Genomic DNA, 15294 nt, shown 5'->3' with positions numbered 1-15294 from the left:
GGGTACATCTTTGGTAGTGGTCTCTTTGGTAGTGGTCTCTTTGGTAGTGGTCTCTTTGGTAGTGGTCTCTTTGGTAGTGGTCTCTTTAGTAGTGGTCTCTTTGGTAGTAGTCTCTTTGGTAGTAGTCTCTTTGGTAGTGGTCTCTTTGGTAGTGGTCTCTTTAGTAGTGGTCTCTTTGGTAGTAGTCTCTTTGGTAGTAGTCTCTTTGGTAGTAGTCTCTTTGGTAGTAGTCTCTTTGGTAGTAGTCTCTTTAGTAGTGGTCTCTTTAGTAGTGGTCTCTTTAGTAGTGGTCTCTTTGGTAGTGGTCTCTTTGGTAGTAGTCTCTTTAGTAGTGGTCTCTTTGGTAGTAGTCTCTTTAGTAGTGGTCTCTTTGGTAGTGGTCTCTTTAGTAGTGGTCTCTTTGGTAGTAGTCTCTTTAGTAGTAGTCTCTTTGGTAGTAGTCTCTTTAGGTAGTGGTCTCTTTGGTAGTGGTCTCTTTGGTAGTGGTCTCTTTAGTAGTAGTCTCTTTGGTAGTGGTAGTAGTCTCTTTGGTAGTAGTCTCTTTGGTAGTGGTCTCTTTGGTAGTGGTCTCTTTGGTAGTGGTCTCGTATCGTTGCTGAGTTTCACAGTTTGAAATGATCCTACATGATATTGACTGAGAGTTGCATCATTAAGAGCAGTTGGTAGCTGGGACTTCCGTATCCCTGTGTGTTTTTCTGAGATGTTTAACTTTGTTTGTTAAGGAAAGGTTATGGCATGGTCAGTGTTCTGTTATCACAGTTCTCAAAAGCTGCAAGTCACAACACTATTATGCCATAGCAACACTATTATGCCATAGCAACAATATTAAGCCCTAGCAACACCTTTTAGCCCTAGCAACACTATTAAGCCATAACAACACTATTAAGCCATGACAACACTATTAAGCCATAGCAACACAATTAAGCCATAACAACACTATTAAGCCCTGACAACACTATTAAGCCATAGCAACACAATTAAGCCATAGCAACACTATTAAGCCATAGCAACACTATTAAGCCCTGACAACACTATTAAGCCATGACAACACTATTAAGCCATAGCAACACTATTAAGCCATAGCAACACTATTAAGCCATAGCAACACTATTAAGCCCTGACAACACTAAGCCATGACAACACTATTAAGCCATAGCAACACTATTAAGCCATAGTAACACTATTAAGCCATAGTAACACAATTAAGCCATAGCAACACAATTAAGCCATAGCAACACAATTAAGCCATAACAACACTATTAAGCCCTGACAACACTATTAAGCCATAGAAACACTATTCAGCCATAACAACACTATTAAGCCCTAATAACATCCTTTTAGCCCTAGCAACACAATTAAGCCATAGCAACACTATTACGCCATAGCAACACTATTAAGCCATAGCAACACAATTAAGCCATAGCAACACTATTAAGCCATAACAACACTATTAAGCCATAGCAACACTATTAAGCCTTGACAACACTATTAAGCCATAGCAACACTATTAAGCCATAACAACACTATTAAGCCCTAATAACACCATTATAGCCCTAGCAACACAATTAAGCCATAGCAACACTATTAAGCCATAACAACACTATTAAGCCATGACAACACTATTAAGCCATGACAACACTATTAAGCCCTGACAACACTATTAAGCCATAGCTACACTATTAAGCTCTAATAACACCCTTTTAGCCCTAGCAACACAATTAAGCCATAGCAACACTATTAAGCCCCGACAACACTATTAAGCCATAACAACACTATTAAGCCATAGCAACACTATTAAGCCATAGCAACACTATTAAGCCCTGACAACACTATTAAGCCATAGCAACACAATTAAGCCATAACAACACTATTAAGCCATAGCAACACTATTAAGCCCTGACAACCCTATTAAGCCATAACAACACTATTAAGCCCTGACAACACTATTAAGCCATAGCAACACAATTAAGCCCTGACAACACTATTAAGCCGTAACAACACTATTAAGCCATAACAACACTATTAAGCCATAACAACACTATTAAGCCCTGACAACACTATTAAGCCATAGCAACACAATTAAGCCCTGACAACACTATTAAGCCGTAACAACACTATTAAGCCCTGACAACCCTATTAAGCCATAACAACACTATTAAGCCATAACAACACTATTAAGCCGTAACAACACTATTAAGCCATAACAACACTATTAAGCCATAACAACACTATTAAGCCCTGACAACACTATTAAGCCATGACAACACTATTAAGCCCTGACAACACCATTAAGCCATAGCAACACTATTAAGCCCTATTAACACCCCTTTAGCCCTAGCAACACAATTAAGCCATGGCAACACAATTAAGCCATAACAACACTATTAAGCCATAGCAACACTATTAAGCCATAGCAACACTATTAAGCCCTGACAACACTATTAAGCCATAACAACACTATTAAGCCATAACAACACTATTAAGCCCTAACAACACTATTAAGCCATAGCAACACTATTAAGCCATGACAACACTATTAAGCCATAACAACACTATTAAGCCCTGACAACACTATTAAGCCCTGACAACACTATTAAGCCATAGCAACACTATTAAGCCATAGCAACACTATTAAGCCATAGCAACACTATTAAGCCCTGACAACACTATTAAGCCCTAACAACACTATTAAGCCCCAACAACACTATTAAGCCCCAACAACACTATTAAGCCATAACAACACTATTAAGCCATAACAACACTATTAAGCCATAACAACACTATTAAGCCCTAACAACACTATTAAGCCCCAACAACACTATTAAGCCGTAACAACACTATTAAGCCCCAACAACACTATTAAGCCGTAACAACACTATTAAGCCATAACAACACTATTAAGCCATAACAACACTATTAAGCCCCAACAACACTATTAAGCCCTAACAACACTATTAAGCCATAACAACACTATTAAGCCCCAACAACACTATTAAGCCGTAACAACACTATTAAGCCATAACAACACTATTAAGCCATAACAACACTATTAAGCCATAACAACACTATTAAGCCATAACAACACTATTAAGCCATAACAACACTATTAAGCCATAACAACACTATTAAGCCCTAACAACACTATTAAGCCCCAACAACACTATTAAGCCGTAACAACACAGCATTAAGCCAGTCTAACAACACTATTAAGCCATAACAACACTATTAAGCCATAACAACACTATTAAGCCATGACAACACTATTAAGCCCTGACAACACTATTAAGCCATGACAACACTATTAAGCCCTGACAACACCATTAAGCCATAGCAACACTATTAAGCCCTGACAACACTATTAAGCCATGACAACACTATTAAGCCATAACAACACTATTAAGCCCCAACAACACTATTAAGCCATAACAACACTATTAAGCCATAACAACACTATTAAGCCATAACAACACTATTAAGCCATGACAACACTATTAAGCCCTGACAACACTATTAAGCCATAACAACACTATTAAGCCATAACAACACTATTAAGCCGTCACAACACTATTAAGCCATAACAACACTATTAAGCCATAACAACACTATTAAGCCCTAACAACACTATTAAGCCCCAACAACACTATTAAGCCGTAACAACACTATTAAGCCGTAACAACACTATTAAGCCATAACAACACTATTAAGCCATAACAACACTATTAAGCCATGACAACACTATTAAGCCCTGACAACACTGTTCTCAACCATTTAAGTTTGTGATTGTTCAATCATTGTGATTGTGTTGAACATTATTGCGTAATCAAACATACCATCTAGCACGCCATTCTTACCCACATCAGGAAGTGTTCGTCATAAAACAGATACATCCACATGCAGGTATGTCCTCAGGACAGGTCATTGGAATGTTGAAACGTAGCAGGTGACCCAGGTTGTGAGTGTTCATCACACCGATATCTCTGTTACATTTCATGTTTCTTCTAGCACAGACTGGAACATCCTCGCCTGCTTTCTGCGATGTCTGTTTTCAGTCAGAAGTCGAAGCCTGTCAGAAGGAGTCAGGAGATGAGTGCCAGTCAGAACAACGTTGACAGCAGCAGGAAGAAGACCAGTCTGCTGAAAGACAACAGCTGGATCAGACGCAGCATGGAGGAGGAGGAGGAGCTAGTGGAGTAAGTGGGAAACACACACACACACACTCACTGTGTGGAGAGGTTCTGAGCTGTCTCAAATCTACTGACACTGTCACCATGGTTAGAAGTTTACAAATGTCAAACATCTAAATGATTTGACAATATCAAATTTGGTAAAATTCTCTCTCTCTCTAACATCCATCTCCCTCTGTCTGTTTAATGCTAACCACAGCCTGCAGTCGGAGGTGGGCCAGCCCATCCCTGCCAGACCGTCCCTGCCAGCCCATCCCTGCCAGCCCGTCCCTGCCAGCCCCAGCACCCCAGTCAACCATCTGACCAAGAGGTACATTTGCATTGTGTTTATCTTAGCAGCGTTCCTGCCTAGAAGGCCAGCATCTCGGAGTCGCCTCTTCATTGTTGACGTTGAGACTGGTGTTTTGCGGGTACTATTTAATGAAGCTGCCAATTGAGGACTTGTGAGGTGTCCGTTCGCAAACTTGACCCTCTAATGTACTTGTCCTCTTGCTCAGTTGGGAGTGGGAGGCCCCAGTGCACAACGCCAGTTTGCATCTTTCTTTGAAGGGAGTAGTACACATCATTGTACGCGATCTTCAGTTCCTTGGCAATTTCTCGCATTGAATAGCCTTCATTTCTTAGAAGAAAGTTCTTTGTTTCTAGCCATTTTGAGCCTGTAATCGAACCCACAAATGCTGACGCTCCAGATACTCAACTAATTTCAAGAAGGTCAGTTTTATTGCATCTTTAATCAGGACAACAGTTTTCAGCTGTGCTAACATAATTGCAAAAGGGTTTTCTAATGATCAATTAGCCTTTTAAAATTATAAACTTGGATGAGCTAACACAACGTGACCTTGGAACACAGGAATTGTCACGGCTTCCGCTGGCGTCGGATCCTCTCCGATGTACGGGCGGCGCTCGGCGTCGGGTCCTCTCCTATGTACGGGCGGCGCTCTGCGTCGGGTCCTCTCCTATGTCTACTATCGGCGCTCGACGTCTAGATCCTACTCCTGGTGTCACGGTTTTCTCTAACGGCGCTCTGGTAGTCACAGGTCCTCTCCTATGGTAGTCACAGTGGCGCTCTAACTGGATATCTACTAACTAGATATCTGCGTCGGGTCCTCTCCTAACTAGATATCGGGCGGCGCTATCTACTATCTGGGTCCTCTCCTATGTACTATCTGGGCGGCGCTCTAGATATCGTATCTGGTCACAGTGTTCTCCTAGATATCTACGGGCGGTGTTTAACGCTATCGTCTGGGTCCTCTCCTATGTACGGGCGGTTTTCTTTAACGCTATCTACTATCTGGTAGTCACAGTGTTTAACTCCTCTACTATCGGGCGGCGCTCTACTATCTGGGTCCTCTCCTAACTAGATATCTACTATCTGGTCGGCGCTAACTAGATATCTACTATCTGGGTCCTGTTTAACTAGATATCTACTATCTGGTAGTCACAGTGCTTTAACTAGATATCTACTCCTGGTAGTCACAGTGTTTAACTAGATATCTACTATCTGGTAGTCACAGTGTTTAACCGATATCTACGGTAGTCACAGTGTTTAACGGATATCTACTATCTGGGTCACAGTGTTTAACTAGATATCTACTATCTGGTAGTCACAGTGTTTAACTAGATATCTACTATCTGGTAGTCACAGTGTTTTCTCTAACTAGATATCTACTATCTGGTAGTCACAGTGTTTTCTCTAACTAGATATCTACTGTCTGGTAGTCACAGTGTTTAACTAGATATCTACTATCTGGTAGTCACAGTGTTTTCTCTAACTAGATATCTACTATCTGGTAGTCACAGTGTTTAACTAGATATCTACTATCTGGTAGTCACAGTGTTTAACTAGATATCTACTATCTGGTAGTCACAGTGTTTAACTAGATATCTACTATCTGGTAGTCACAGTGTTTAACTAGATATCTACTATCTGGTAGTCACAGTGTTTAACTAGATATCTACTATCTGGTAGTCACAGTGTTTAACTAGATATCTACTATCTGGTAGTCACAGTGTTTAACTAGATATCTACTATCTGGTAGTCAGTGTTTTCCTTAAACTGATTTTTGTGTTTGTATGTGTTTTTCGTTTGTTTCGTTTTACCTCAGCCCTCCACTTCCTCCGAAGACCAAGACTGTTTTAAGGTAAAGAGGTCAAAATTCGAACTCAGGGGACTAAAATTGTACCAAACTCAGAAAAAAAAGTGTCAGACCCTCCTAATAGTGTACTCAACCGTGACGGTCTTCGCTCTCCTCCCAGCACCACCTCAAAGAGCATGAACGATCCCAAGACAGCCATGAGTCCTGGGAGCACCTCTCCAAAGTCCCTAAACTCCCCAAAGTCCCTAAACTCCCCCACGTAAGTCAGACACATAGAACAAGTGACTTTACATGAGTTTAAAGTTTGATTGTGTTTGTGAGCTTTTATTTAAAGCTGTATTACAGTAACTGACCAAAACTCTTGTTTTATTTCCGTGTGGTTTTGTAGAATCTCATGGCTGAAGAGCCCATCCATCTCATCGCTGAAGAGCCCATCCATGTCCCTCTTTACTGCAAAGGTCTTTTCCTCCCCCAAAAAACTATTCTACTCCCCACTAAGCCCTCCAGAGGTACTCCCCTACGCCATTACCCACATCACTGATGAAGAGCCCCCGGCAGTCCCAACAATTCCACCACCTCCAACAACTCTACCACCACCACTTCCTCCTCCAACAACAACTCTACCACCACCACCACCTCCTCCAACAACTCTACCACCACCACCTTCTCCAACAACTCTACCACCACCACCTTCTCCAACAACTCTACCACCACCACCACCACCTCCAACAACTCTACCACCACCACCACCTCCAACAACTCCACCACCTTCTCCAACAACTCTACCACCACCACCTTCTCCAACAACTCTACCACCACCACCTTCTCCAACAACTCTACCACCACCACCTTCTCCAACAACTCTACCACCACCACCTTCTCCAACAACTCTACCACTACCACCACCTCCAACAACTCCACCACCACCTCCAACAACTCCACCACCTCCTCCAACAACTCCACCACCTCCAATGTCCCAAGTTGTAATCAGTGAGATCAGGTACTTCTGACATAATGAACATTGATGATTGGCAGTATGCATTCAAAGTCATGACAACAATGAACAGTTATTTTATTGTGTTACTGTTTCCTTTGTTATGTTCTTACTTTTTAACTCTGCACTGTGATTATTATTTGACCCTGCTGGTCATCTATGAACGTTTGAACATCTTGAAGAACGATCTGGACTTAATGGCCATGTACTCTCATCTCCACCCAGCACAGCTGGAATTTTCTAAATGTATGATATGTTACGAATTTCAATTTGTTGTGGCTAACGTTGGCTAGGTGGCTAACATTGGCTAGGTGGCTAACGTTGGCTAGGTGGCTAACATTGGCTAGGTGGCTAAAGCTAATGTTAGCTAGGTGGATAACATTAGCTAGGCTAGGGGTTAGAGTTAAGATTAGAGTTAAATTAAAAGGTAGTTGCAATGTTGCTAATTGGCTAAAATGCTAAAGTTGTCCATGATGAGATTCGAACACGCAACATTTGGGGTTTTGCCTTAATAACCTTCTGTCTTATGTTTTTTTTATTTTTTATTTAACTAGGCAAGTCAGTTAAGAACAAATTCTTATTTTCAATGATGGCCTAGGAACAGTGGGTTAACTGCCTGTTCAGGGGCAGAACGACAGATTTGTACCTTGTCAGCTCAGGGATTTGAACTTCCGGTTACTAGTCCAACGCTCTAACCACTAGGCTACCCTGCCGTAACCATACCCAAGGTAACATATCATACGGATTAGAGCCCTGGAATTATTTTTACTATGTTACGTCTAGTCTATGAGACCAGGCTGTCACAAGGGGGAAGATTTGTTTTTGGAATTCTCTAAATATTTCCAAAACGATTCATTTCCATGTTGGCTCTATGCCAGGAAATGTTGTTCTCCGGATTTCAAACTGAATATATAATGAATTCTAAAATAATAATGAATATATAATGAAATCTAAAATAATAATGAATATATAATGAATTCTAAAATACTAATGAATATATAATGAATTCTAAAATAATAATGAATATTTGATGAATTCTAAAATAATAATGAAGATTAACTAAAAAAGTGTTTAATGTATCTTCTTGCCCTTTATGACTTTAAATAACTTTTATCTCCAAACTGTGATTCCGATAAAATGTGTCCGGAGATTTGGTCAACTGTCAGAGATGTCTAAAATCCTAAATGAATCAGGACTGAGCAGGGTCAGCGACACCATAACGACTCTTCTTCATTCTCTCCTCTCTCAGTTTAGAGACCAGACTCCCTGACCCGCCCTCTCTGACTCCAACTCAGACTCTACTCTCCATACCGAACAGGTCAGTCCTGACTCCAACCCGGACTCTCCTCTCCATACCTAACAGGTCAGTCCTGACTCCAACCCAGACTCTCCATACCGAACAGGTCAGTCCTGACTCCAAACCAGACTCTCCTCTAGTCCATACCTAACAGGTCAGTCCTGTCTCCAAACCAGACTCTCCTCTAGTCCATACATAACAGGTCAGTCCTGACTCCAACCCAGACTCTCCTCTCCATACCGAACAGGTCAGTCCTGACTCCAACCCAGACTCTCCTCTAGTCCATACCTAACAGGTCAGTCCTGACTCCAACCCAGACTCTCCTCCATACCTAACAGGTCAGTCCTGACTCAACCCAGACTCTCCTCTCCATACCTAACAGGTCAGTCAACTCCACCCTGACTCCAACCCAGACTCTCCTCTCTAGTCCATACCTAACAGGTCAGTCCTGACTCCAACCCAGACTCTCCTCTCCATACATAATATAATAATAATAATATATGCCATTTAGCAGAACATTGCTTTTATCAAAGCGACTTAACAGTCATGACATACATTCTACGTATGGGTGGTCCAGGGGATCCCCACTACCCTGGCGTTACAAGCGCCATGCTCTACCAGACTGAGCTACTCTGGTCATATGTGATAATGGTATGAACTCACAAGAAAAGTCATGACCATGAAAAAAAGTCACAAACTGGCAAAGACTCATAAGACGTTGCCTTTCTCCTTCAGTGCCATCTGTTTTGTTAATGTTACACCTGACACAAGGTTGTTTCAGATCAGATGTCACCTGTAACACATTTGAACCACATAGCAGGGGGCATGTTTTAGACTGCAAAATGTGTATCGAGTTACATTCAAGCTGTGGGGGAAATCTTTACAGAGCATTCAGAAAGTATTCAGACCCTGTCTGACTATTTCCACGTTGTTAACAGGTCAGTCCTGACTCCAACCCAGACTCTCCTCTCCAGACCTAACAGGTCAGTCCTGACTCTCAGTCCATACCTAACAGAGTCCTGACTCCAACCCAGACTCTCTCTCCAGACCTAACAGGTCAGTCCTGACTCCAACCCAGACTCTCCTCTCCATACCTAACAGGTCAGTCCTGACTCCAACCCAGACTCTCCTCTCTAGTCCATACCTAACAGGTCAGTCCTGACTCCAACCCAGACTCTCCTCTCCATACCTAACAGGTCAGTCCTGACTCCAACCCAGACTATCCTCTCTAGTCCATACCTAACAGGTCAGTCCTGACTCCAACCCAGACTCTCCTCTCTAGTCCATACCTAACAGGTCAGTCCTGACTCCAACCCAGACTCTCCTCTCCAGACCTAACAGGTCAGTCCTGACTCTAACCCAGACTCCATACCTAACAGGTCAGTCCTGACTCCAACCCAGACTCTCCTCTAGTCCAGACCTAACAGGTCAGTCCTGACTCCAACCCAGACTCTCCTCTCTAGTCCATACCTAACAGGTCAGTCCTGACTCCAAACCAGACTCTCTCTCTAGTCCATACCTAACAGGTCAGTCCTGACTCCAACCCAGACTCTCCTCTCTAGTCCATACCTAACAGGTCAGTCCTGACTCCAAACCAGACTCTACTCTCTAGTCCATACCTAACAGGTCAGTCCTGACTCCAACCCAGACTCTCCTCTCTAGTCCACCTAACAGGTCAGTCCTGACTCCAACCCAGACTCTCTCTCTCCATACCTAACAGGTCAGTCCTGACTCCAACCCAGACTCTCCTCTCTAGTCCATACCTAACAGGTCAGTCCTGACTCCAACCCAGACTCTCCTCTCCCATACCTAACAGGTCAGTCCTGACTCCAACCCAGACTCTCCTCTCCCATACCTAACAGGTCAGTCCTGACTCCAACCCAGACTCTCCTCTCCATACCTAACAGGTCAGTCCTGACTCCAAACCAGACTCTCCTCTCTAGTCCATACCTAACAGGTCAGTCCTGACTCCAACCCAGACTCTCCTCTAGTCCATACCTAACAGGTCAGTCCTGACTCCAACCCAGACTCTCCTCTCCATACCTAACAGGTCAGTCCTGACTCCAAACCAGACTCTCCTCTAGTCCATACCTAACAGGTCAGTCCTGACTCCAAACCAGACTCTCCTCTCTAGTCCATACCTAACAGGTCAGTCCTGACTCCAACCCAGACTCTCCTCTAGTCCATACCTAACAGGTCAGTCCTGACTCCAACCCAGACTCTCCTCTCTAGTCCATACCTAACAGGTCAGTCCTGACTCCAAACCAGACTCTCCTCTCCTCTCCAGACCTAACAGGTCAGTCCTGACTCCAACCCAGACTCTCCTCTCTAGTCCATACCTAACAGGTCAGTCCTGACTCCAAACCAGACTCTCCTCTCTAGTCCATACCCAACAGGTCAGTCCTGACTCCAAACCAGACTCTCCTCTCTAGTCCATACCTAACAGGTCAGTCCTGACTCCAACCCAGACTCTCCTCTCCATACCTAACAGGTCAGTCCTGACTCCAACCCAGACTCTCCTCTCTAGTCCATACCTAACAGGTCAGTCCTGACTCCAACCCAGACTCCTCTAGTCCAGACCTAACAGGTCAGTCCTGACTCAAACCAGACTCTCCTCTCTAGTCCATACCTAACAGGTCAGTCCTGACTCCAACCCAGACTCTCCTCTAGTCCATACCTAACAGGTCAGTCCTGACTCCAACCCAGACTCTCCTCTCTAGTCCATACCTAACAGGTCAGTCCTGACTCCAACCCAGACTCTCCTCTCCATACCTAACAGGTCAGTCCTGACTCCAACCCAGACTCTCCTCTCTAGTCCATACCTAACAGGTCAGTCCTGACTCCAACCCAGACTCTCCTCTCTAGTCCATACCTAACAGGTCAGTCCTGACTCCAAACCAGACTCTCCTCTCTAGTCCATACCTAACAGGTCAGTCCTGACTCCAACCCAGACTCTCCTCTCTAGTCCATACCTAACAGGTCAGTCCTGACTCCAACCCAGACTCTCCTCTCTAGTCCATACCTAACAGGTCAGTCCTGACTCCAACCCAGACTCTCCTCTCTAGTCCATACCTAACAGGTCAGTCCTGACTCCAACCCAGACTCTCCTCTCTAGTCCATACCTAACAGGTCAGTCCTGACTCCAACCCAGACTCTCCTCTCTAGTCCATACCTAACAGGTCAGTCCTGACTCCAACCCAGACTCTCCTCTAGTCCATACCTAACAGGTCAGTCCTGACTCCAACCCAGACTCTCCTCTCTAGTCCATACCTAACAGGTCAGTCCTGACTCCAACCCAGACTCTCCTCTAGTCCATACCTAACAGGTCAGTCCTGACTCCAACCCAGACTCTCCTCTCTAGTCCATACCTAACAGGTCAGTCCTGACTCCAACCCAGACTCTCCTCTCTAGTCCATACCTAACAGGTCAGTCCTGACTCCAACCCAGACTCTCCTCTCTAGTCCATACCTAACAGGTCAGTCCTGACTCCAACCCAGACTCTCCTCTCTAGTCCATACCTAACAGGTCAGTCCTGACTCCAACCCAGACTCTCCTCTCTAGTCCATACCTAACAGGTCAGTCCTGACTCCAACCCAGACTCTCCTCTAGTCCATACCCAACAGGTCAGTCCTGACTCCAACCCAGACTCTCCTCTCTAGTCCATACCTAACAGGTCAGTCCTGACTCCAACCCAGACTCTCCTCTCTAGTCCATACCTAACAGGTCAGTCCTGACTCCAACCCAGACTCTCCTCTCTAGTCCATACCCAACAGGTCAGTCCTGACTCCAACCCAGACTCTCCTCTAGTCCATACCTAACAGGTCAGTCCTGACTCCAACCCAGACTCTCCTCTAGTCCATACCCAACAGGTCAGTCCTGACTCCAACCCAGACTCTCCTCTAGTCCATACCTAACAGGTCAGTCCTGACTCCAACCCAGACTCTCCTCTAGTCCATACCTAACAGGTCAGTCCTGACTCCAACCCAGACTCTCCTCTAGTCCATACCTAACAGGTCAGTCCTGACTCCAAACCAGACTCTCCTCTAGTCCATACCTAACAGGTCAGTCCTGACTCCAACCCAGACTCTCCTCTAGTCCATACCTAACAGGTCAGTCCTGACTCCAACCCAGACTCTCCTCTCTAGTCCATACCTAACAGGTCAGTCCTGACTCCAACCCAGACTCTCCTCTAGTCCATACCTAACAGGTCAGTCCTGACTCCAACCCAGACTCTCCTCTAGTCCATACCTAACAGGTCAGTCCTGACTCCAACCCAGACTCTCCTCTAGTCCATACCTAACAGGTCAGTCCTGACTCCAACCCAGACTCTCCTCTAGTCCATACCTAACAGGTCAGTCCTGACTCCAACCCAGACTCTCCTCTCTAGTCCATACCCAACAGGTCAGTCCTGACTCCAACCCAGACTCTCCTCTAGTCCATACCCAACAGGTCAGTCCTGACTCCAACCCAGACTCTCCTCTAGTCCATACCCAACAGGTCAGTCCTGACTCCAAACCAGACTCTCCTCTAGTCCATACCCAACAGGTCAGTCCTGACTCCAACCCAGACTCTCCTCTAGTCCATACCCAACAGGTCAGTCCTGACTCCAACCCAGACTCTCCTCTAGTCCATACCCAACAGGTCAGTCCTGACTCCAACCCAGACTCTCCTCTAGTCCATACCTAACAGGTCAGTCCTGACTCCAACCCAGACTCTCCTCTAGTCCATACCTAACAGGTCAGTCCTGACTCCAACCCAGACTCTCCTCTAGTCCATACCTAACAGGTCAGCCATGTGTTTTGTGTTCATGTAGCAAATACATTTTCTGTCTGAACAGTCAAAATAAATGTTAAAACAGATTATAACGTGTAAATGAACACGGTATCAGGCCCGTGTTTGTCTTATCGTCCTTGAACATCACAGATACTGACTCTGCACTCAGAAAAGCCGTCACTATGTGTTCTCTCTATCTCCAACTCACTACTGCCCTCTGCTGTACAGGAGTGTGACCAAGGGCCTGTGTTCGTACTGCTGTAAACCGATGGTGGCTGGAGCCAACATGATCCTGGAGGATCTACAGATCTACAGCCACTCATCCTGCTTCAAGGTAAAGAAACACACCCGTCTATTCAACATATATCTATGCGTGTCCCAATTGTCTCTCCTAAGCTCTTTAAAAACTGCACTGCTTCAGACCAGGCCCAATGGATCCTATAGGCTCTGGTCAAAAGTAGTGCACTATATCGGGAATAGTGTGGCATTTTCACACACCTACAGTATGTCTATCTATTCAACACACATCTACAGTACGTCTACACGTCTATCTATTCAACACACATCTACAGTACGTCTACACGTCTATCTATTCAACACACATCTACAGAACGTCTACACGTCTATCTATTCAACACACATCTACAGTACATCTACACATCTATCTATTCAACACACATCTACAGTACGTCTACACGTCTATCTATTCAACACACATCTACAGAACGTCTACACGTCTATCTATTCAACACACATCTACAGTACTTCTACACGTCTATCTATTCAACACACATCTACACGTCTATCTATTTAACACACATCTACACGTCTATCTATTTAACACACATCTACAGAACTATTCAACACACATCTACACGTCTATCTATTCAACACACATCTACAGTACTATTCTACACATCTATCTATCTATTCAACACACATCTACAGTACGTCTACACGTCTATCTATTCAACACACATCTACAGTACATCTACACATCTATCTATCTATTCAACACACATCTACAGGACGTCTATCTATTCAACACACATCTACAGAACGTCTACACATCTATCTATTCAACACACATCTACAGTACATCTACACATCTATCATGTCTATCTATTCAACACACATCTACAGTACGTCTACACATCTATCTTTCAACACACATCTACAGTACATTTAACACATCTATCATGTCTATCTATTCAACACACATCTACACGTCTATCTATTCAACACACATCTACAGAACAACACACATCTACACGTCTATCTATTTAACACACATCTAAGATTAGTGGAATCTGTCTATTTTGGACACAGGATCTGACAGTGAAGGTGAACAGGTGGTCATTCAGGTGACAGAGGAATGTATGAGACTGAGGCAGGAATTCCTTTAACCATAAAGTGGTATATTTACTGGTAGTCTGTCTATTCAACACACAGAACTTCTGGATCAGATGGATTTAGGGAATTCAAGATCAGGCGATGGCAATTTCCTCCTTTTATAGAGTTGAGATCTATTCCACATTTCCACGTCTGACTATTCAACGCCCATCCCAGCTGAGAAATGGCAATTAATTCAAAGGAGTATTTCACCAACTCCATGGGCCTTTCTATTCAACACACATCTACAGAACGTCTACACATCTATCTATTCAACACACATCTACAGAACGTCTACACGTTATTCAACACACATCTACACGTCTATCTATTCAACACACATCTACACGTCTATCTATTCAATTCAACACACGTCTACACGTCTATCTATTCAACACACATCTACAGAACGTCTATCTATTTAACACACATCTACACGTCTATCTATTTAACACACATCTACACGTCTATCTATTTAAACACACATCTACAGGAAGTCACACATCTTCCACATAGTTGTGCTGTAGTGATAACTGGATATGTCCTCTAGATGTGTAT

General features: G+C 43.9%; 1 long non-coding RNA gene across 1 annotated transcript; it reads left to right on the top strand.

Moving 5' to 3' along the window:
* Positions 1–7239: 7239 nt before the first annotated feature.
* On the top strand, positions 7240–13843 carry LOC124018534. Its single transcript, XR_006835635.1, has 3 exons — positions 7240–7280; positions 8524–8637; positions 13573–13843. It is a non-coding gene; the product is annotated as an uncharacterized LOC124018534 (long non-coding RNA).
* Positions 13844–15294: the final 1451 nt, after the last annotated feature.

This window comes from Oncorhynchus gorbuscha, unplaced genomic scaffold (assembly GCF_021184085.1).
Source record: "Oncorhynchus gorbuscha isolate QuinsamMale2020 ecotype Even-year unplaced genomic scaffold, OgorEven_v1.0 Un_scaffold_541, whole genome shotgun sequence".
Taxonomy (NCBI): Eukaryota; Metazoa; Chordata; class Actinopteri; order Salmoniformes; family Salmonidae; genus Oncorhynchus; species Oncorhynchus gorbuscha.
This window is presented reverse-complemented; position numbering and strand designations above follow the sequence as displayed.